This window comes from Ambystoma mexicanum, chromosome 10, assembly GCF_040938575.1.
Source record: "Ambystoma mexicanum isolate Mex_15411 chromosome 10, UKY_AmexF1_1, whole genome shotgun sequence".
NCBI classification, from domain to species: Eukaryota; Metazoa; Chordata; class Amphibia; order Caudata; family Ambystomatidae; genus Ambystoma; species Ambystoma mexicanum.
In genome coordinates, this window is record NC_090932.1 from 665,727,642 (window position 1) to 665,745,067 (window position 17,426).

The following is a 17,426-nucleotide window of genomic DNA, read 5'->3' on the forward strand; positions in this document are numbered from 1 at the left end:
TCATTTAAAGGCAATTCACAAGTGTAAAACTTTTGCAAATGTAAATTCGTAGTGACTTCATTTTGACTTGCAGTCGAGAGTGAGTCGGGCGATTGGGATGTTCTTTTCTGTCAATGTGGAGAAATTCAGTTGCTTCTCCCATCAGCGATTGAGGCGACACGCTCTCCTCAGGGGTTTGGGTTGGGATGGGACGATACTCCAGATTCCTTGGATTTTTCCTCCCCTTCCCCGAGTGGTCCTCCTTTGTGATCCTTGGGATTTTAGTACCAATTCCAGAAAACAGAACATAACACGGTTATAAAAATGTTCCCACTACTGTGTCCACACTTCTTCGGGGGATCTCAGCAGTGGGAAAGACACTTGCATTCCCTAACTATTGGCAATATTCCCCATCTATTATTCAGTGATCATTACTCATTTTCTCAGGTGTAATCAATGAATATTTAATAATTTTTCTAAGTGTCTGGATTTTCCCCCTCTGGGTTTTCGGTACGCTCTTCCATCTGCCGCAAAGTATGCCTGGAGTGGCAACTCTTTAGCTGGTTTATGTGGACCCACTTGTCTTCCCTTTCTGTCAAACTGCCCTTGGGGATGCAGAATTCTGTAGGCGACTGGTGAGATTCTGTCCACAATTTCAGAAGGACCCCGCCAAGTTGTGAGGAATTTGCACTCTTTGGCTTGGTTCCTTTGGAAATTGTACAAGTAGACCCGTCTCCTACTTGATATTCGTTTTTAGTTGTCTTAAGGTCGTAGTGGGTCTTCATACTGTCTGCAGATCTTTCTAGATTCCGCTGAGCATACGCAAAAGCATGTTGAAGGTGTTTTCTCAGATTCTCAACATACTCATGAGTTGTTGAGGCATTTATCAAGGTCTGCTCTTAGGTTCTGTAGAGCAGATGCTGGGGTAGCACCATCCTTCGTCTAGTCATCAGCTCAAATTGAGACATTTTTGTTGCAGAAGAACGGGTAGATCTGATGGCCATCAGGACAAGGGGTAACCGAATGTCCCAACTTGGCTCAGAATCTGCCACAAACTTTCTTAATATGCTCACAATAATTTTATTGTACCTCTCAACTCCACCACTAGAGGACTTGCAGTAGGCAATGTGTAGTTTCCTTTTTACCCCAAGTATCTCCCACATCTTTGTCATCACTTAGCTAATGAAGTGGCTACCTCGGTCTGACTCAATCCTTTGGGGTAGTCCAAAATGCGAGAAGATGTGATTCATCATCAGGGCAGCTGCTGTTTCTGCCTTGCAATTTGGGGCCGGGAGACATTCCACCCATTTAGTAAACAAGCACGTTACGGTGAACATGTACTTGTTCCCCCTAGAGGAGCGAATCACAGGCACGATTAAATCGACTTGCAAATCTGACCAAGGCAGTGTCACCCCCCTCTTTTGGAGGGGAGCACGGTGTGTGAGTGATTTTGGGTGTAATTGTGCACACACAAGACACCCCTTCAAGTATTGGTCAAGGTCCTGCCCCATGTGTGGCCAGTATGCAACCTCTCGCAAGATTTCTAATATTGTATGAAATCCCGATGACTGGCTGTGGCTGCATCATGGACGTGACTTAGCATAAGGCTTTGGAATGAGGTAGGGACGACCCACTGGTCATGGCCAGATATGGATCTCCTCACCAACAAACCATCTTGGATTCAGAACATTTTTGGAAATTTCATCAAAACTCTGAGGTCCTCTTTCCCAATGCAATCGGTATCCGTCAGGGGAAAGTTCTCAGGGTCCTCAGTGTGTTGGATAAAACTTACCAATTATTGGATCCCCTTTTTGAGCCGTGACCTCGATTTCTCCCAACAGGGACTCGATCTCAAGTAGATCCCCTTGGAGGGCTCCGATTTTTGCCAGCTGATCAGCTAGGTAATTTCCAGTTTTCTCTGTTCCCTCTAATTTAGAATGACCCTTAATCTTTTTCCAGTAGATGGTCATCCCAGTCGAGGTGACCAGATCATCAATATTCTGTATTACTTTTCCATGTTTTAGTGGTTTATTGTAAGCACATAGCATGCCTCTGGATTTCCAATTAACCAGGTGCTCCACTAACCCGTTCCGTACATAATCTGAATCAGTGATTATGACCAGTTTGTGGAGATGGTGTTGGACAGCAGTGAGGATGGCTTGATGCACAGCCATCAGCTCTGCCACTTGACTACTAAGGGGACCGATTTTGTACCCAACAGAGGGTTCTGGGGCATCATTCACCCGTGCATTCCCCACACCGACCACAAGTTCCTTTTCCCTGTTGTTGTCAACATGGTAGGAGCACCCATCCACATAGACAGTGGGCATTCCCTCACACTTGTCTTCTTCATAGACTTTTTGTGGAGAATTAAGGTATGCCTTCATGTTTTCCTTGATTTTATGACTTTCGTCCTTGAGACAGTTTTCTCTGGCACAATCATGCAAGTCAGCCAGACCTTGCGCGAGGGGACTCTTCTTGTTTTGGCCATATCTGACCTGCACAGGAAAGCCTTGCATTGACAGAATACAGGAAGTAATTCGGGAATTACTCACATTTCCGGCCCGGATTCTGTCACTTTGAAGTTATTGCGAAGGCTGGTGTGGCGTCTCCACTATGATGTGTTCCCCCTGGATAAACCGACGGTAATTCTTCAATGCCCACACCGTTGCCAGGAGTGCCTTCTCACAATTGTTGAATTTTTCCTCCACAGAGGATAAAGTCTTACTCACATAGGAGATTAGTTTATTGACCTTGTCATGCCTTTGATATTATACTGCTGTCAAGCATGTATTTGAGAACCCTGTCTCCAAGAAGAACTCCTTGTTTTTGACAGGGTAAGCTAGGCAAGGCACTTGTGAGAGGCTTCTTATGAGCTGTCTTACTGCCTCGGCTTGTTCTGGACCCCACTCCCACTTGAACACCCACTTCAACAGATGGATCAGGGGTCTTGTGATCTCTGCGTAATCCTCAATGAACTTTCTACTGTAATCAGTCAGTCCAAGGAGGCTCCTTAGCTCCTGCAGAGTTGTGGGGTGTTTTAGTTTCTGGAGTGCTTCTATTTTCTTTTCCTGGGGACAGAGACCCTCAGGGGTTATCTCATGCCCCAAGAAGTTGACACGGGTCCTGCACCACTGTGCCTTTTGGAAACAGAGTTTAGCTCCGGCAGCCCTCAACTGTGTCAGAACATAACGGATCTCTGATATGTGTTCCTCCACAGTTGAGCTTTTGATAAGAGTTCCTCCACAGTTGAGCTTTTGATAAGAACATCATCTACATAGGCCACGTTACCCCTTTCACCGAAGTCGGGCATGGCCTTATGCAGAAATATATATTAAATTCATTGCCGGAGTTGATGTATCCGAAAGGAGTCTGGGTCCAAGTGTACTGCTACCCACGAAGGAAAAGGACAGCTTGTATTGGTCCTCCCTACTGACAGGTACAGTCCAGTACCCATTGGTCAGGTCAATGGCAGTGTATACCTTTGACCCCTGGATCTGGTCCAGCCCTTCGTCAATGTAGGGAAGAGGCCATCCGGAAGTATGGACCCGTTTGTTGAGCTCCCTTAGGTCAGCACAGAGTGTCCACTGGCCATTTGGTTTCAAAATCCCCAGCACTGGATTATTGAAGGTGCTGTGGACTGGACGAATTATCCCACGGGACTCAAGGTTCTTAATTATTTCTGTAAGGGACTCAATTGATGCGAGAGGCAAGCGATATTGCTTCACAAACACTGGAGTCATGCCTGGGTACGTGGGAATTGTTGTTGTATGGATTTTGGTACGACCGCAGTCATATGAGTCCACCGCAAAGAGATCTTGAAAATCTAAGAAAACTTGTTTCAATTTTTGCTTTTGCTCCAGAGTGTCACAGGCATCAGCTAGTTTGACTCTCTCTTCAACCATCTGACTGAAGCCCGGAAAGACTTCTGGTATGGCTATCTCAGCGGCCTCCTCCAGCTGGGCGGAGAAATCCCTGGTCAAAGTACTGACTTGGACTGATGGCTTCAGGTAGTGAAGGCAGTCCTAGTGGACTTGAAAGATCACTTCATCCCTCCTGAAGTCACAGGTCACCTCTTCCTTACCATAAGGGCAGGAAGAGTACACCAGGAAATTCCCCCCATCCCACGTGAAGATCCTGTCTGGTGTTGTGTCATTGTCGCTATCACTGTCAAAAAAGTCATTGGGGATTGGTCCTACCAGATTGTTATCTAAATCTTTGGAAAAATGTCGGTCATCAATCACGATTCCAATAATGGTGCCTGCGCCCAGAGTGATACTCCGAAGGTCACTGTTATCCACCACTATTGGAATGCTGTTGTGTTCTGTATTGACTAGTGGTGTTGGGTTTAACCCCAACCCTTGCTGTTGGAAATGGGCATTGAGGTGAACATTTGCGTCAGGATTTTTCAGTTTCTGTCCTCTTTTAATTTTTACTTTGAGTGTGAATTGTCGGGTCCATTCTGGGATGGTGACTTCGTCTCCAATCTGAATTTCAACTGCATATGGCCGCAATTGAGCTGACCGAAATGCTTTCTGTGGGTCATCAAAGTCCATGGGTTTACCCGCTAATCGGGACCAGGCTCTGAATATTATTAGGTCCAAACTAATGGCAAAGCAATGTAGAATGTCACTGCCTAAATAAAATGCAGCAGGGACATCTTGCATGACCCATCAATTATGGACTATGCTCTTGTTGCCTATAGAAATTTTGAGCATACACCTGCTAGGCAGGACATGTTTAGATTTTGGTGTTTCCAGGTCCATTTCCAATTTGTCTATCAATTTAAATGTGGGAATGGTTGGATCTTTTGGGAGTTTTCAGAACATGGCCTCGCTGATGAAGCTCTTACAGTTGTTCACACACACACGGGCAAGAACAGAGTCCTTCCCCCCATTTAACTGAACGAGGATGAACAACTGTTCTACAATTTTCTGAATGTCAGCCAAGCTTTGAGCTGGTTTCTCATCATTTTGAACTATAGCAGTGGGATTTTCTGATTGTGAATTTGTATAGAATTTCAGAGTATTCCCTTCCAGTGTGGAATGCCACTTGAGACTGGAAGGAAGGTTGATTTTCAGAAATAGAGAGGACTTCCCATCACCAGTTTGTTGTCCTACTGCAATTACTGTCACATCATGATTTGGTGGTTTCGGAAATGGAATTCAATTTGGTCAGGTTTATGTTCAACCATGTGGCATGTGCCATTTAAACTAACATGGTTGACGCTATATTTTAATTTTATTGGTCGGTTAGTCTGGGTCCAGAGGACCTTGCTTACACAATCTATTAGGGGAGACAATCTGCGCAGGATGTCATTCCCTAGAAACATGGTGTACCCTCTGGAGTCACAACTATGACCGGGTGTTTCACCTTGTGTCACCAATTTTAATGTCTAAATATGCAGTCCCCTCGACAGGAATTTCATTCCCATTGAAGTTCTGAAGTTGTCCAGGGAGAGGGGTGAGAGGGATCTGGTATCCCTCCCCCTTCCTGAATTCAGCTGATCAAAGGCCCTTTTTGACAGAAGGGTGGCTTGGGATCCAGTGTCCACCAGTGCCAAAAATGTACATTGCCCCTGTATTTGGACCGGGGCATAAAATCTTCCCTCCTTTTCCTCAAGGGGGCAAAGATAATGTGCATTATGGGCCAATTTGTGGGTTAATTTCTTTGCTCTGGACTCTGACAGAGGGGTAGTTTGGGCAGGATTTTGTTTGGGATCTTGGGAACCTGTAAGAAAAAGGTGACAGTTGGATATTGGGGGAGTTTTGGACTTCCCTGGTTCTGATTCTGGCCTGCCCCCCCTTTTTGGAGGCAGTCACCAGAATTGGTTTGGGCCAGGTGATTTTATGGATGGTCATTCTGGGGTTCAATGACGGGTGGTTTTAACTCAGTCTCCTCAATCCTGGATCAGGATCTCTCGAGACCCATTTTTGTTTGGGAGGAGTTCCCCCATCCCTGAAGGAGAAGATCCTTTTCCTAGACTCCTCTGATGACCCCTCTCCTTCAAATTGGAAGATTCTAACCTCCTCCACAAAATGGGTCTTTTTAGGCCCTTTATTTCTGCTACCCGCCTTCTGTTCCTTAGGTTGCAGACTTTCGGGGGCAGGAGATTTTGGGTCCGGTTCCTGGTTTTCCAGGGGCTTTTCACAAGTTGGGAAGGAAGCTTCCTCTAAGGCTTTACAACCCCTTTCCCCCTGTGCCTCCTCCCTGGGAACCGGTGGGTTGTTGGGGTTCTCTCCCTGTCATTGCTCTGGAGTACCAGACCCTTGATTTGAGGGGTTCTGGCCCGCCATATTCATCTGAGGGTTCTGCTGAGCCCTCAACATGCGACCCAGATCCTGTGCCACATTCTGGACCTGGCGCACCAGTTGGGACACCCGCTCTGGCTGGTACAGGGTTCTCTGGTCCATCCTAGGTTGATCACGGGAAGGGTAACTGTGCCTTCTCCCATAATACCCTTGGTTGGGATAGTTCTGGTACCCCTCCACCCTTGGCCTCCCCTCCCCCGGAATTGGGCTGTCTGGGCTCAGGAAAGTGGGGAAAGAAAGAAGGGTTGTTTTGGGGGTTGATGTTTGGTGGGTACCGGGGAAAGAAACTCTACTCTGCATTTGGGGGATTACTGCCCTCCTGGGGAAAGTTAGGAAGGAAGGTTCCTGGGTTGGCAGCTGCCTGTTGGATCCTCCTCCCTTGGGCTGGGGGAGTCCACACATAGCCCAGGACGGGTCTGCTGCCCTTGTAACAGGGGCTGATATAGTCAGGGGATTTAGGGATCCCATTTGTGGGGTTACCTCCCTAGCTGTTTATAAAGGTAGCAGGCGCCCCTCTCTCAGAAGAACAAGGCTTGATAACCCGTTCAGTGGTTATTAACCACATTGAGAGTTCCCAGCCACTGCTTTTGCTCACTGTGCTTTTCACAGATGGGAAATACCCATTTGCATATCAGTCTTTGTCCCGCCCATATGGGCAGTCCAGCACCGAAATGCAATGGCAATTCCCCTCTGAACGAGAGTACCACCAGCAACCCCATACACGTGTTTCAGCCTTGTTGGGCATCATCAGTGAGGTGAAGCTGATGCCTCTCTAAGCACAGTGAGCGGGAGACCACATCTGGTTGCACCCAGGAGACCCAGGGTGACAAACCACAGGTTCCTTAAAAAATTGTTTACAAAGGTAGCGGGCGCCACTCTCTCGGAAGAACAAAGCTTGATAACTCGTTTAGTGGTTATTAACCACATTGAGAGTTTGCAGCCACTGCTTTTGCTCACTGTGCCTTTCACAGATGGGAAATATCCATTTGCATAGCAGTCTTTGTCCCGCCCATATGGGCAGTCCAGCACCGAAATGCAATGGCAATTCCCCTCTGAACGAGAGTACCACCAGCAACCCCATACACGTGTTTCAGCCTTGTTGGGCATCATCAGTGAGGTGAAGCTGATGCCTCTCTAAGCACAGTGAGCGGGAGACCATGTCTGGCTGCCCCCAGGAGACCCAGGGTGACCAACCCCAGGTTCCTTAAAAAATTGTTTACAAAGGTAGCGGGTGCCCCTCTCTCGGAAGAACAAGGCTTGATAACTCGTTTAGTGGTTATTAACCACATTGAGAGTTTGCAGCCACTGCTTTTGCTCACTGTGCCTTTCACAGATGGGAAATATCCATTTGCATAGCAGTCTTTGTCCCGCCCATATGGGCAGTCGAGCACCGAAATGCAATGGCAATTCCCCTCTGAACGAGAGTACCACCAGCAACCCCATACACGTGTTTCAGCCTTGTTGGGCATCATCAGTGAGGTGAACCTGATGCCTGTCTAAGCACAGTGAGTGGGAGACCACGTCTGGTTGCCCCCAGGAGACCCAGGGTGACCAACCCCAGGTTCCTTAAAAAATTGTTTACAAAGGTAGCGGGCACCCCTCTCTCGGAAGAACAAGGCTTGATAACCCGTTCAGTGGTTTTTAACGACATTGAGAGTTCGCAGCCACTGCTTTTGCTCACTGTGCCTTTCACAGATGGGAAATAACCATTTGCATATCAGTCTTTGTCCCGCCCATATGGGCAGTCCAGCACCGAAATGCAATGGCAATTCCCCTCTGAACGAGAGTACCAGCAGCAACCCCATACACATGTTTCAGCCTTGTCGGGCATCATCAGTGAGGTGAAGCTGATGCCTCTCTAAGCACAGTGAGCGGGAGACCACGTTGCCATAGCATTTCGGTGCTGGACTGCCCTTGTGGGCAGGACAAAGACTGATATGCAAATGGATATTTCCCATCTGTGAAGGTACAGTGAGCAAAAAGCAATGGCTGTGAACTCTCAATGTGGTTAATAACCACTGAACAGGTTATCATGCCTTGTTCTTTTGAGAGAGGGGCGCCTGCTACCTTTTTTTGTATTTTTGAAAGGAACTTGGGGTTGGTCACCCTAGGTTACCTGGGGGCAACCAGACGTGGACTCCCTGCTCACTCTGCTTAGAGAGGCTCAGCTTCACCTCACTGATGATGCCCAACAAGGCTGAAACACGTGTATGGGGTTGCTGATGGTACTCTTGTTCAGAGAGGAATTGCCATAGCATTTCGGTGCTGGACTGCCCTTGTGGGTGGGACAAAGACTGATATGCAAATGGATATTTCCCATCTGTGAAGGTACAGTGAGCAAAAAGCAATGGCTGCGAACTCTCAATGTGGTTAATAACCACTGAACAGGTTATCATGCCTTGTTCTTTTGAGAGAGGGGCGCCTGCTACCTTTTTTTGTTACCTCCCTAGCTACCTGTTTGGGATTGGCTCGAGGGCCTACTGGGTCTTTGGTTAGGAGGATTTTGCGCAGGAATAATTTTAGGCCCCCCATCTCCAGATCTAAAATGGGGGCAACCTTTACCTCCGCCACCTTAGCAGCAGCAGGGGTGTTGGTTGGTTTGGGGGTTTTATTGGCACTTTTATTTTCTACCGGTTTCTGCACTTCATAAATGCGAGTTGCTTTTTTCAATGACCCAGTCTAGTGATCTCTTCTCATGAAAGTCCCTCACCAGCTGGGTCATGTATTTACTGAGTGCATGAAAAAAGGTATTGATGAACTCCCTACTGTCTGTGTGCACCCTCCTGGTGGTCTGCGCAAAGGCACTTTTTAACTCTTGTACAAATTCTTGTGGGGCCTGGTCTTCCCCACATTGTAGATTGTAGGCCACCTTGCGGGCCGCCTGAGGGTTTCTATGTATGGAAAAATGATTTAAGATGGCCGCCCTATAGGTGGACCATCTTGAGTGGTTCTGATCCTCCAGCCCTGCAAATAAGCTGGAGTATTCAGGGGAAAATGTCCACTTGGCATATTGAATGCAACTTTGGCTATAATTCAGGTGGAAAGTATCCATCATTTACACATACAACTCGAGGTGCTCCCAAACTGAATATTTGGCATTTTTATGATAGGGAGTTATGACGCTCCTAATGGCCTTGATTTGCTTCAGGGGATCTTTCAGTAGGGCCCTCTTAATTTTGTTGGCCTTTTTCATTTTAGTCACCCTTGTCCACTCATTCTCTAACTCAGAGGCACTGCTGCAGGAGGTGGCTATCTGATCCTCTAGGCTCTCCCTAATTCTGCGGACTTGGGAATGGCTCGCAGAATGTGGGGGCCTAGTCTCTTGAGACCGGTGGCGCTCAGAAGAGTCTTCTGACTCTCTCTTGCTCCCAGGATTGGCTGAGTACCCGCCCCCCCGCTGCCCTAGCTCGGAAGAGGTTTTTAAGATACTCTTGGTGGGTCTAGTTTCATGGAATTTCCCACCAAATTTGACAGACTGATCCCTTGGTAAACAATATTTTTGAAGATCCAAGTCTCTGATTCTCCCCTCACTGGAGTCTTCCTGACCAGAGAGGCTAGCCCTCACATTTGGGAACCTGTACAGCGATGCCCGCCCATCCATTTCTGGGAGGCGTTGATCTGTCAGTCCCATATTTCCCATTGTGCTGAAGTCTAGCATCCCCGTGGCCATTGGTTCATATGAGCCAGTGGATATGAGGGTGTCCGAGTCCATGGAACTGAAGGATTAAAGTCCCTGATGACAGGTATCTTGAGGTTATGCTCAGGGGTTTCTCTGTCCCTTCTTACCTCATCCCTTTCAGCCCCTATTCCTTGATGACATGCCAAAATCTGACCCTTTTGCTCCTCTATTAAGGCCTTAATGGACTCAATGATTTGCTCCTGTACAGCTATTTGTTTGTGGAGCATGTCATTCTTTTAACAGAGAGCCTCATTGTCTCTCTGTGCTTCCTGACTGGATTGGAAATATAGGGCCAATTTTTGCTACAGGAGACTCACCTCCTGAGTTTGGTCCTTATTGGTTTGAGTGTTCATTGCCAGAGCATCCTCCACCCGCCTGATGTGCTCTAGTAGCTTTTCATAATCAGTTTTAATTTCACTAAACTCCTGAAGGGCCAGCTTTCTTTCCTCTAACTTAGTTTTTAATTGGCTGACTTGCTGGCCTAAGGCGTCCCTCTCCTGAGTTAGAGTGCCCCTCTGCTCAGCCAGGTCATTCCTCTGTTTTTTAATTGCACTAGATTTCTGGTGCTCCTCATCAAACTCCTCTTGAGAGTGGATGTCTTTAATAATTAATGTATTATTTTCCTCTTTCAATGATTCTAGGCAGTTTTGTAAGGTGACTATCTGTTCTGCGCAGACTCTATTATAATTCAATTGATGCTCTGGTTTCTGTTGACTCTGTTGTAGAGAGTCAACTCTCTCTTGATACTCCTCTTGTAGTGTCTGTAATTTGAGATCTTGTTCTACATTCTTTTGCTGCAAGAGAGCCAGATCTTCTTGGAGTTTGGTGATATACTGCCTAGCCTCTGTTTCTGATTCTTTGCTTTCCTGGAGCCTTTGCTCTGCAGAGTCCAGATTGGTCTGGATTTTCTGCAGTGCTTCCCCTTACCTCTTTGTCAAATCTATATTGTCTGCATGCTTTTCCTGTATGGTTCCTATGTGGAAGTACAGGTAGGCAGCTTTTTAGCAATTTGGCACTGCTCCTCTTTTATTTTTGGGGCCATGTATAGTTTGCTAAGCACTTGATGTAATGGACCCTTATCCTGCCAGTTATCAAGGTCGATTGCAGTGACTTGTTGTTTTATTTCTTGCAACCATACTTGTTCATCCTGTTCTGGCCACTCACCCCTGACAAACAGTTTGTGCAGGTAGTGTTCCCTAGCAATATTAATTTCCACTGGGGTTGCCATTCCATAAATATTAATTTCCTTCTGACTTATCTCAGGGTTAATTTACTTTTGCAAACAGGCCCAATTCTTTTGAGTATTTCTTTTTAGGGGTGCTTGTACAGTGTAGCACAGTATGCCAAACCAACTAGGTGTATGTACCCTGCCGGCTAGTATGCCATGTTAGAATGTCACAAATGGTAGGTCAAATTCAGGATCTCGGACCCGAGCCCCCAAGCTGTAAGGGATTTCAATCAGGCACACACCCAAGTCTCGCCCAGCATGTAGTGCGCAAATGAAACCCTTATTTATTTTTATCTATAAGTTCAATATTCTGAATGATATACCACTCATATCACACCCTTCTCAAAATACCCCCCCTCCATGGTCACACTGAACCAGGAATCAGGCTAGTTTGCAACAGTAAATATTTATTTAGATATTTAGAATTTAAAATCACAATATATTTTTAATAGGTAATAACAATCACCAATGGGTGACAAGAACAATGAATACTATCTTTGATGCACTGGGAATCAGGTAATGAACACAAAAAGAATGCAGCACAGAAAATAATACTTTTTGGATGGTTTGGAACAGATAGCACTGTGGTTAGAGGTTCCCCTGCAACACCCCTCAACCCACCAATAGGCAATTTAAATAGATGTGAGGAGAGGGCAGGTACACTGGAATAATACAGAACAAACAGAATATCAATCCCACCTTTCCCCCTTAAACACAAGAGAAAAACGGTATTGACTTTTCAACTGTCAGATGGCTTTCACTCTGGCTGAGCAAAAACACTGAATTTGGTCAAAAATGCTTAAATGATTATAACTTTCTATGGGAACCGCTTTGAACAGATGTAAACAATCATAAGCAATGATTTAATCAAAAGAAAACATTTGGATCTCAAAGGCAGAGTGGGAAATAATTTAAAGGCAATTCACTCCTGTTTCACACGTGTAAAACCTTTGCAAATGTAAATTTGCGGCAAACTTCTACTATGCGATTTTTGATAAAAACGGGTCAATCGCACTGTTTCGCACTGCGGTCTTGTGTTGTGTTTCATTTCTATCTTTAAATCGGAGTGAGTTATGGAGGTTTTAGCGAGAGATGTTTTTCAGAAATAAAGACACATATTTGGACAAAAACTTCAGTTCAAAATCAGAAAATATGGCTTATGCTTCTACTCAAGACTAGAGCATGCAGACTAGACAACAAGAATGGGCCGCAGTAAGCTCTGAGACTGACTCATGACTTCAGTAACAGATCCCCAGTACCTTCCCCGACGGAACCAGTCCACACACTCGAAGTGGGATTTATGGATGAGAGTTACACAAATAAAAATCACTATGAAAATGACGCTTTACCAAATAGACAGAATAAGATAGCACTAAAGATTTTGACACTGTTACTGGTTATGAAAGTAAGAGTAGTTCAGAGATTGGAGTGGAACAAGATCAGGAAAGGTATACAATAGTTCTCTAGCGTCCTATTATAACTCACAACCCACTGGGATTTAAGATTTTAGGCCCGTCAAGATTCTGGTCAATGGATTGGGTCTAACAGGGAAAGACAGCATATCAGGCGTGGGACTGGATCAGCTAGGCCGGTCACCGGAACTGCACAGGATCTGCCCTTCTTGTCTCTGGATAGTTCAATTCAGTGGGATTGTGAGTTCATCAGGCAAGCATTTATGGTAGCAGACCAGATAGTTTCAGGATGCTTGCCTACACCACAGCGCTCCACTGGGTTGTGAGGATTAGTTCAGGATTTGTTTGTTTGTTTGTTTGTTTGTTTATTTATTTGTATAGCGCTCCAGACCCAGGAGTAAAAGGGTGCTTAAGGACAGGTTACAAAAGTACAATATATATATATAGAATTTGCAGTTGTACATTTTGTAGAGGTAATATACAATATATACAGTCAGAGGTAGTTAGATCATACAAATTAAACATTTGAGTGGTATGTACAGTATATGCAGTAGTCATGGTTTTAGTCCGATTTGGGATTGGTTTTATCCAGTAGCCAACCAATGACTAGTTTCCTGAACAGTTGGAAGGATTCGGTTGATTTGATTAATTGAGGGCTCGCTGAAAATGGTTCAGCTACTGCTTGGCCTGGTGATTGGCATTGGGATCTGGAAGGATGTTGAAAGCTGGATGTTGAATGCTGGATCAGAGTGCTTCTCTGGAATCAGAAGAGAGTGTTTTTGTGTTGTCAGCTGTGTCTATTAATCCTATCCAATGACTTCACAAAAATGGGGGTATGGGCTGGCTTAACTAAGCTTGCCCCTGTGAACTGAGATTGGATCAGAGCCTCATCTCCGCCTTGCACCCAAGGGATTGGATCAAGGACAGATGATGTCAAATTTATGGTTTGGTTTTTACAATTCTTAAAAACCTCCCCTAGCCACTACTATCGAAATCAAATTTTGTCCTAAATACATATTTACACATGTGTAACCTCTATGAAAATCACATACAAGGATTACATATTGTATGGAGTATCTGTTCCTCAAAATCCCACAGCTGTGAGACCTTGTTTTGCCTTTCAGCAGCATTTTGTCCATTTCTCTATGAAAACATTTTCCAAACTTTCTCCAAATTTACACCAGCATGTGTGTTTACCACAGGAAGGCGTGTGCAAAGTTTAACAATTCTAGCCTAAATACAGTTCCCATAAAACTACATATATTGCCATTCCAGTTCAGAATATGCTACACAGTTCCACTATGTTTTGCAATGTAGGGCCAAAAATTAGAGTAACAATTTTGTCCTTTTTATATTTTTCACCACTTCTGACAGTGAGTTATAAGTCTCTAAAGCATGTTAATTAAATAGTCTTAGCAGCAAATGGTCATCCTTTTGCCTGTCTCTGGAGCAAGGAGTAGCCCCCACCTTTTTGGGATTTCCTTCTGCAGGCCTAGTTAACTACCCTTTCACATGTCCATTTCCTGATTTGGAGAATCTGCCATTATTCAGTCCTCGGGAGCAGACACAAGGACATCCTACCCCACAATTATCATATGTCAGTGAGCATCTGCTGAGAGGAATGCCCTCCCCTTAGGTGGATACCTGTTTTTCAACTTCCTGCAGGCCCAGCCAGCCTAAGTTAAAATTGAATTTCTTGACTTGAAATCCAGCACAAAACAAACTTGTTGCATCAGATGACATAGATAAATGACATTCTTAGCTTTAAACCAGTGGGATCAAAACAACTGATATCCATGTTCCTTTCAGCAACAGTCCTTTTATATTTGCTGATCTGGCAGCTGTCATTCACAGGTAATCCAGTTTTGCTGAGAAAATGTTTTGCCCTTAACATTTTAGGACTTTGTAAATTCACAGTGCTTCATTAGATTAAATGAATGTTAGCGCCAAGCAAGATTTTGAGTGTTGGACAGTGTTTTGTACAGGCATTTTGAAGTTTCAGCAGCAAAGTAAATGTCATTTACAGGCACATTTTGGAGTTTCACTGACAAAGCGCTGCTGCTCCCTCAGTACCCCATGTTTACTTGTCATGGAGCCCACTGGCACTTTATCTGCGGCGTGTGCTCTGTTCCACCACACATGGACCATGGGTGGCACGTTGTGGAGCCATACTTTTGTGTGTTGAAAAATGCGGGTTTGGAGGATTTGGCGCGCACAAGGGTTTTGCCGCCATTTTGCTGTTTCTTGCACCATAGATAGCAGAGTGAGGCCGCATAGTATAGCAGAATGGGTGAATACATCCCACAATATGCTTGTTTGTTGTTTGCACGCACTTTTATGCTGTGCGGGGGCGCTTCCGTCTGCTTTCATGTGGCAGACGTATTTGTGCGTGTGCGTGTGTTTTGACGTTCGCGGGTTTTCCCTATTTGATTCCATGAATACGTGTTGTTCACTAGCGTGTGGGCATTGCATGTGTTTCCCAGCGGTACTTCCCACATTACGCCTACATTTTCACATGTTATTCCCCATTCCCCGTTTTCCACCCTCTTTTTAGGTGTGTGCACGAGAAGTTGTGCGCTTTCCCAATTCCTGTCGTTCACGCATTTAGAATGTCGCAGTGATGTGTAAGGTAAGCGCGGATTTGGCGCACATCCTGGGAAAACATGCACAGGGCCTTCCATGAATCGCACGTGTGTGATTCGCACACGTGCGCTAGCTTTTTGACGCTTGCGCCTGCTTGCGCCACAAATTTCGGCGCACATTTATTCCATAAATTACCCCCCTAAATGTTTTCACCCTCATACAGTGATTCAAAGTCTTGCATTCAGTCCGTTTTTATGTAGTAAACGTATCCTATCAAGTGAAGGGGACTTTCAAAAACTTCTGAAGATTTTTAAAGACAAATTTAGAGCTAGAGGATATGACAATAATGTGCTTCAACAATCTATTGATAAAGTACCAAAGATCAATAGAAAATCATTGTTAGAATTGAGATCACCTAAGTCACCTTCTAATTGAGTGTAATTTAGTGTAAGTCACCACATATTCAAGACAATCCTATCAAATTAAAAGAAAATTGTCAAGAAACATTGGCTCATTTTTCTACTTGATGAGTTGACAGAGAAATTGTTTGGTGATCCACCTGTCTTTGCATACAGGAAACATTAATCACTACAAGGTTCACTAGGTAAAGCTGATTACCCCAGTGAGCAGAGATCCATCACTGAAAGAGGTACATTCCCATATTTGAATTGCTCAAGCTGTAACAATGTCTTAAAATGTTATAGGATTCAACATAACTATTCTGGGAAAACAATCTATCTGGGAGACTATGGCACATGCAATTCCGGTAATTTGGTGTACGTGATAAAATGTCACTGTACTCTATATCATGTAAGTCTAACTACTAGAAGAGTTAAATTAAGATGGATAGAAATCTAACGTTAGGACTGCCAATATGAAATCACCTGTGGCACTGCATTTTAAAGAGAAAGGGCATACAGTAGCTCAAATGACTTTTGCGATTCTTGAATGTCTTAAACCTCCTAAATGGGGTGGGCATTTATCACCTTTACTAGCTCGTAGACAAATGGGTTGAGAAATTATCAGTTTTAGCCCACAAAGTGCTCAATGATGATTGGAACTTAGGCTGTTTTTTTTGATATTGAGAATATTCTTTGTGAATTTGTATAATCTCTATTAAATAATTGTATAGATTAATTTTCTGTCTCTCACATTATTATCAAATCTATCTGTTGCTTATTTCATAGAAAATTCCAGTAAACTTAAGTCACATATTAAGACTGTAGTACACTGATATTTTAGTCATTTTGCCTTTTAGAATACGCCAGACTATTTTGTATTTGGAGTTTGAGTGACATATATATTTTTGACTATCTTATTATATTGTTACATTATTTATTGTTATTCATTTTCATCTTTTTTCTCATTGGATATATCTTAATTATTTACGTATTTAGAAAAGGTTGCAATGTCACCATTACAATATTTTCTTCACTTTTTTGAGCATCTTGAAATTCCTGTGGTGTTTCAGTATATGTGTTGTACACTGTGTTTCTATACTGTTTAGATTATGTATGTTTTATAATTCTGTTATGATATATGTTTACTTTTTTGTTTAAATAACTGCATTACCATGAAGCATTGTGAATAATAGATAGATGATTTTTGCAATTCATTTGGGATGATATTATGTACCATGTTTGTTCCAAATGGTGACTGTTGTTCGCCATATAGACTCGCTACTTATGGTCTATTTGTTTAATTGGTGGCAGGGAGTGTTACACCCTTATAAGGGGCTTTTGCCATGCTTTGACTTTCATTTTTCAAATGCAGTACTTGAAAGACCATACTTGCATCTACGATAGTTAAGAACAAAATTTTATGATAGGAAATGGAAGGCCTGTAGGAATATTAAGAATATTTCCTTTTCTTGTTTTTTAGCGATGCTCTATTCCAGCACTTGAAAGTCTTCTCCGAATATGTTATAATAGGAAAGTTTATGTGTTTTTCATTAATTTTTGAACTTTTTGATATTATGGATTTCAATCCTCTTTATAGCTCTATATATTACTTGACTGATGGAGTCTCTGGTTTCCTTAACAGTGTTTTCTTAATCAATTAAGAAATCAACTCTTAAGATTTTTAAACAGGTTATCGCCAAACTCGGAAAGAGGCCCAATATGTTTCAATGCAGTTTCTAAGATGAAAGCGAATGCAGGCTAGAAAAGGTAGAAGTAAACATAAACAGATGTGATGGCATAAAGAGGAAAGAGAATGACCTCAATGGAATGCAG